Source organism: Monodelphis domestica, chromosome 3 (assembly GCF_027887165.1).
Source record: "Monodelphis domestica isolate mMonDom1 chromosome 3, mMonDom1.pri, whole genome shotgun sequence".
Taxonomy (NCBI): domain Eukaryota; kingdom Metazoa; phylum Chordata; class Mammalia; order Didelphimorphia; family Didelphidae; genus Monodelphis; species Monodelphis domestica.
Window position 1 is genome coordinate 100,573,742 of NC_077229.1, and position 7,692 is coordinate 100,581,433.

The window sequence follows — 7,692 nt, forward strand, 5'->3', positions numbered from 1 at the left end:
TTCCTTGGGGTTTTTTGTTTGTTTGTTTGTTTGTTTTTAATTATCCATTTAAATGTCTATTGTCCGAAGGTAGAGTAGTAAAGGCTAGGCTATGGGGTTCAAGGGATCTGTCCAGGGCCCCATAGCTGGGAAGCATCTGAGGCCAGATTTTAACTAGAGACCTCCCTTCTCTGGGCCTGGCTTTCAGTTCGCTGGGCCACCCATTTTCCCCTTCAAAGTTAGTTGAATCTTCTCCCTGACACACAGGTGAAGTCAATGCTATTACCAGAACAGTAAAAAAGTATCTTTTTACACAGCCCATTGCTTTTTTAACTTTTTGTTTGAAAAAATCTGTTTTTTCTCTCTAGTCTCTCTTTTCTCTCTCGTCTCTTCCCTCCGCCCACATGGCCAATACTGTTACCAGCTGGTCGCAATGAGTCCTCAGCAATCTGCTCCAAGGATCTGGGTGATGAGTCGGCTGGGGTCACACTCCTGGGTCTGGGGCTGGGGTGATGAGCCGTCTGGGTCGGAGGCCAGATGGGTGAGAGACAGACCGCCGGGTGGGTCGGGCCGGGAGCCGGAGTGCAGCTCCGGCATCAGGTGAGAGGCCAGGAGCAGAAGCAGGAGCTGGAGAGGGCTGCAGGCAGGAGCTGATCAAGATGGTTTTCTAAAGAGCATCTCGGAGAACCTTGGCTTTAAAAAAAAAATTCTCTAGGCTAAAAAAATTTTGAGAAGTTCTCATCCAATCTAGTGGTTGCCATCTGTAACAGTTAAAATTTAGGGGAGATGGGGAGACTGAGGCAGGTAGAAATGAGTTTCTCTCTGCAAGGAGTATTATATTTTTTAGAGGTTTATTAAAGGTTAAAGATTAAAGAATATACAAGTAAGAAACATGTGCCTAGGCCAGAGGCCTCATATCACGCAAGAGACCTCCTGCTCCAAAACAGAAGTCCAAAAAGAGCCAAGACCCCCTCAAAAGCCTTTGAATCAGTTTAAATCCCTTCTCGATCTCGGCCCAGGTGAGATTACAAGGCATTCTGGGGAAGTGAAGCAAAGGCTCATGGGGATTGTAGTCCTGTATTCGAGTCTATTTTTTACATTCATGACCTCAAAGACATCTTCTGGACTTATGATTTAGTCACTGTAATGTACCACCATACTTCTAGTCATCTTTAATTCTTTTTTTCTTTGTCTCTCATAGTTAATCAATTGCCAAATCTTCTGGATTCTACCTCCATATAATATCTCTTACATCTGTTCCCTTCCATCTACTCATAGCTAACAACCTAGTTCAAACTCTTTATCATTTTTTCAAATTGACTATCCTCCTTTAAAAACTTTTTTGTTGATTTTTAAAATCTCACATTTTCTTTCAGATCAATATCTATGTCAATATATATATATATATATATATATATATATATATATATGTTCTTCCTTAAACAAAGAAATATCTGTTGTAATAAAGATTTTTAAAGAAAGAAAGAGGGAAAGCAACTCAGAAAAAAACAATAAAAAATCAATCTTATAATATACACAATATCCTGTATTCTTTTTTCTTCTCTGCAAAGAAGGGAGGGAGGGAGATTTTCTTGTCTCTTCTCCAAGGCCAAGTTTGTCCATTATAAATACAAAACATTTAATTTCTTAAAAAAATTTTTTTTATTGTTGTTATATCCATTTACATTGTTGTGGTTATTGTATGTGTTGTCCTGGTTCTACTTCACTCTGTCATTTTATGTCTTCACATGTTTTTTTGTGTTCTTCATATTCCATTACATTCCAGTATTACAATTTTTTTTTCCCTAGCTGTCCCCAGTAAATGGGCTTCTACTTTGTTTTTAGTAAATATTACATGGAAATAGAACTTTGAGTTCTAATTTTCCTCCCTTCCTCCCTCCTTCCCTCCTTTCTTCTCCCTCATTGAGAAGGCAAACAATTTAATATGGGTTAATAGTATCCTTTTAAAGCAAAATTTAGACAATTAAATATATAATTCTCAAACATTCTCAAACAGAACTTTATTCTTTAGGTAAATAAGAACTAAAGTCACCAAAAGGTGTTAGAATAGACCATGCATTTATAATCTTTTAAGAACCCCAAAAGCAATTAATTTGATAATAAAAAAATTGCTAAATTGTAAAGGAAAAATATAATGAAGTGAAAATTAGTTCTTACATAACTTGAGATATGATTTTGAAATAAAGACTAGAAGAATTAATCAAATGGAGAAAGTAAGAGATGCTTTGGATCAGAATATAAAAGAAACAAGACAGTACAATTATGGAGGGATTTAATCAAAGTTCCCAGGAGAGTTATAAAAGAAGGGAAGAGAGAAAGTTTAAGCAATTAGGAATGAAAGGAAATATGTAGAAAGCTAAGAAAGTTGTAGTCAATTTGCAGTGTCAATGTGAATGGAGGGTTTGAAATTAAAGGTTTAATTTTTTTCTTAAATTTGGGATGGAAAACAAAAAAGGGTTTTGATTTCATTTAAATAAAAAGAATATAAGAAACTTTTCTTTGTTATTCTTTATGAAATGGAAAATATTAAGATATATTTGCATCATTGAATTATTTGGGGATAGTATACTAAAATTCTGTCCTCAAAGAGTTATTAGAAGAGTATATTTTTTCTTATGTAAGGAATATACATTCACAATTTAATTAATATATAACAGATGTTTTGTGCAATTTTAGTTTCCATATTTCAGAAAAGCTTCATGGTTCCTAAAAGAAAGGTGATACTACAAGGCTATAACTTTAAAGAGTAATTAGCCTTATAATTTGAAGTATTAGCAGTATAGAACACTTGGGAAAATTGAAGTTCTAAATATTATCACTTAAGGTTGTGAATCCAAACTTGATTTGATCAAAGTTTTGTCCTGAAAATAAATTATGTGGTATTATTTTCAGGGAAATGTGTTCACCTACTAGGATAATTTTGATAAATTGGAACTTAACACAAGATATATTTGATATTTGGCAGTAAGGAGATATATTCAAAAAACTACATGGACCAGCAAATTTGAGTTCAATTCTGGTACCTGAAGTTTATTAGCTATGTGATCTTCAGTAAGCCACTTCACTTGTTTGCCTCAGTTTCCTCATGTGTAAATTCCCAATTTCCACATAATGATGGCACCACCTAATAGTTGTGAGGGTCACATGATTGAAAGTGGTTAGCCCAGTTCTTGACACACAGCAAGTAGTTTATAAATGTTAGTAAATACAAGTATTTTATATTGCCCTTGAATGCAATCAGTATAGAATACCACAATTGATATAAAAAAATGACTTTCTATATAAGATAATTTTAGAAATGTATTCAAATGAATCGATGTCATCTGACTGTTTTATTTCATGTTTGAAATACATTGTGTATGTTTTGCTTCATGTTTTAAACACATGATATTATGTATGTTACTGTGTTTCCAATTTTTTTATATTGTGAAATTTGGAAAACTTATTTGGAAATACTATTAGAAAATTAATTTTCCCCATTTTGGGGATGCTGTTAGATTATTGATTGAGTTGTTAAAAGAATGATACAATGTTTGAGAATTATATATTTAATTGGATAAATTTTGCTTTAAAAGGATACTATTAACCCATATTAAATTGTTTGCCTTCTCAATGAGGGAGAAGAAAGGAGGGAAGGAGGGAGGGAGGGAGGAAAATTAGAACTCAAAGTTGAAAAAAGGTTAAAATTATTTTCACATGTAATTGAAAAATATTTTTAAATGGATCAAACTGATGACTTACTATGGAAGAAAAAGTAGTAGGGACATGTAAATTATCCTCATCTATGAGATTTTGGAACATTCTACTTGGAAAAGTTCATAAATTCTTATCAGTTTCATATCAAAAATATAGGGAAAGCTTTGTCAAATTTATTGGGAATAAGAGATATCTCCCAATTGATAAATGGGCAAAAGAAATGAACAGACAATTTTTGGAAGAACTCAAAGCCTGAAAAAAATGTTCTAAATCACTACTAATTAGGGAAATGCAAACCAAAAATTCTGAAGTATCATCTCACACCCATCAGATTGGATAAAATGGCAAAAGAGGGAAATGGCAAATGTTGGGGGCAATGTGGAAAAGTGGTGACACTAATATACTCTTGGTAGAACTGTGAACTGATCAAATCATTTTGGATGGCAATTCATTACTACACTCAATTGCTATAAAACTGTGTGTATCCTTATACCCAGCAATACTATTGCTGGTTTTATTTCCCAAGGAGATTAGGAAAAATATGTTCCAAAATATTTATGGCAGCTCTCTTTGTGTTGGCAAAGTATAGTACTGGAAATCAGGGGGATGTCCATCAATTAGAAAATGGCTTAACAAAATATGACACATAATTTTGATGGAATTTCTTTGCCATAAGAATCAAAGAGCAATTACAAAAGTTTTTCACACAAAGAAAGTCAGATCTAAGCAATTGGAAAAATATTAATTGCTCATGAGTAGGATGAGCTAATAAAAATGACAATTCTACCTAAATTAATTTACTTATTTAGTGCCATACCAATTAAACTACCAAAAATTATTTTATAGAACTAGAAAAATAATAAAATTCATTTGGAATGACAAAAGATCATGAATATTAAGGGAATCAATGAAAAAAATGTAAAGGTAGATGGCCTAGCAGTACCAGGTCTCAAACTGTACTATAATGCAGTAATCTTCAAAACAATGGTGGAGCAATGGAATAGATTAGATACAAAATACAGAGGGATAAATAACCTTAGCAATATAGTTTTTGATAAACCCAAATATCCTAGCTTTTGGGAGAAAAACTCACTATTTGACAAAAGCTGCTGTGAAAACTAGAAAACAATATGGCAGAAGCTAGGTATAGACCAATATCTCACCAAGATAAGGTCAGAATGGGTATATGATTTTTTTGGTTTGTTTTTCTCCATGATAAACCATTAAATGTTTTATTGTGGTATTGTTTTATTTTTTTAATTAATTTTTATTTTAAAATATTTTCCCATGTTTACATGATTCGTTTTCTTTCCCTCCCCTCTTCCCTCCTCCTTCTCAGAACTGAAAAGCAATTCCACTGAGTTTTACAAATGTTATAATTTGATAACTATTTCCATATTGTTCATTTTTGGTATAGAGAAATCTTTTAAAGCCTAAATCTACATGAGTATGTGATTTAGACATAAAGGGGGATACCATAAGTTAATTAGGTGAACTTAAAATAGTTTACCTGTCAGATCTATGGAGAAGGGAAGAATTTGTGATTAAAAAAGAGAGAGAGAGCATTATAAGATGTAAAATGAATAATGTTGACTATGTTAAATTAAAAAGGTTTTGTACAAACAACATCAATGTAACCAAGATTAGAAGGGAAACAACAAACTAGGGGAAAAAATTTTTATATCAAATTTCTCTGATCTCGTTTCTCAAATATATAGAGAACTAAGTCAAATTTATAAGAATACAAGTCATTCCCCAGTTGACAAATGGTCAAAGGATATGAACAAGCAGTTTTCAGATAAAGAAACCAAAGCTATCAATAATCATATGAAAGAATGTTCTAAATCACTCTTGATTAGAGAAATGCAAATTAAAACATCTCTGAGGTACCACCTCATACCTATCAGATTGGTCAATATGACAGTAAAGGAAAGTGATAATTGTTGGAAGAGGATGCGGCAAAAGTGAAGCACTAAATGCATTGTCGGTGGAACTGTAAATTGATTCAACCATTCTGAAGGGCAATTTGGTATTATGCCCAAAAGGCTATACAACAATAGTATAATCTTTGAACCAGTAATACCTTTACCGGGTCTGTAAAGGGAAACAACATTCTTTGTTAGGTGATGTATGCATCTCTCAATAAACAATGTTATTCTCAGAGAAGTGGCCTCATGTTCTTTATTTTTTAAAATATGGACTTTATAATTCTTAATTTATAAATGAAGGAAATGTGAAATGTCCTTATATTTGCTAATTATTAATGGTTACAATATGAGAATAATAACCAGATTGTGTGCCATGATTGGTGAAAATGTTACTATTAGAGGTAATATTTTATTGGAGTGTATTTGATATTGTTTTAAGTTTTGATATTAAATATGATTATCTGAATTGTCATGATGCCAATAGATCACCATTCAAGAGGAATGCTATGTACTGCCCAAAGGGCATGTGATCTAAAAACCATTACAAGTAGATGTCTGTCCCTGGGAAAAGTTGAGGCAGTGATGGGCAACCTTTTGAGATTGGTGTCTCAAAATTTCCCAAAAAAAAACAAGCATAACTTAGGTGGTGTGTCACTTTGAGGAAAAAAAAAAACATAACTCCACAATATTTATAGTTTAAATAACAAAAACAATATATAACTGTATTTAATAAACTCAAAACTAATTATTTTATTTACCTGCTTAGTGACTTCTTTGTTCATCGGTCAGTTAGTTTCTTTTGTTGGTCTTGATATTTTTTAAGTTGTGTGGGATGCCGTGAACTATGTAAAGGGGGAAAAGGGGTTATTTTTATAAAAAGGTTGGACTGGATTATTTAAGAATAGGGTCACCAGGAATTTAATTTATTCCAAAGAGATTTATTTACAATTTATTTACAAAATATAGAAAGTGAAGTAAGAAAATCAGAGAGAGGATAGGGTAAGATATCTAGCCTACACACTAAGTATTTTGCTCCAACCTGGGCAGAGAGAGTTAGTCCTTAGCCAGAAAGGCTTCAGTAAATCTAAGGACCTGGGGATGTCTCTCTCAAGAGGAAGGGCTCTCCTAAGGCCAGTTTCTTCAGAAAATCCAGGAAAGGAGTCAGCTTCTTCACTCACCATGTGTCAGTCCAAAGGAAGAGATTTAAAAACAGTCTCACCAGGAAAGGTCTCAGGTCCAGTGAGCAGATTCTTCACCAGCTTCCAACTCAAACTCAGAACTCCAGAAGAAGTTGAACTCCACTCCAAAAGTTGTAACTCCCTTTTAAAGACATTTTCTTTTGCAATATTTCCTGTGGCTTCCCCTAATGTTATATCTACCAATCACAGTTGAAACTTTGCTTAGGACGGTGTGAATTTCAAAACTATTCCACCCTAATCAGACCATTCTTTAGAAGATATGATTTAGCTATTTCCTGATCAATAACAATAGAGATACTTGGAATAACAGAATCAGATCTTGGAAACTACTTTTCTCCTCCCTTCTTAGATTAACAAGATTAGGAAGGTCTGCATTAAACTCAAAATTTAATTATCTGAGAAAATGGCCTTCAACAGACATGTGCAAAAAAGGACAGACCTCTGGGCTGTCCTAAGTCAAGCTTGAGCCGCCATTGGCACTTGTGAGATGCAGGAAATGAGGTAGAGAACAGCCTCTGGAGTTCTCGCGACTTCCTGTGGAGAGGGCTAGAGTTCAGTTCAATCCTGGAGCTTGAGCTTGGAGGAGCCCCGCAAACAACTTTCCTTCAGACCAGTCACGTGAGTGATAAGGACTGAACCCTTTCTCTGCCTTAGCTTTCCAAGGCCTTAATGCCCGCTTTGGCTCAGCCTGAGCCAGAGTGGTTCTGAGTTAAACTCCTTTCCTTCTCTCCCTCTTTCCTTCTCTCCCTCTCTCTCTCTCTCCCTCTAATATTTTCTTCCTCCTGTTGTAATTAAATCACCATAAAAATTTGGCAGCTGACGGGTATTTTATTATTTGGGATTTTCCTTGGCAATCACTTAAATTTAGA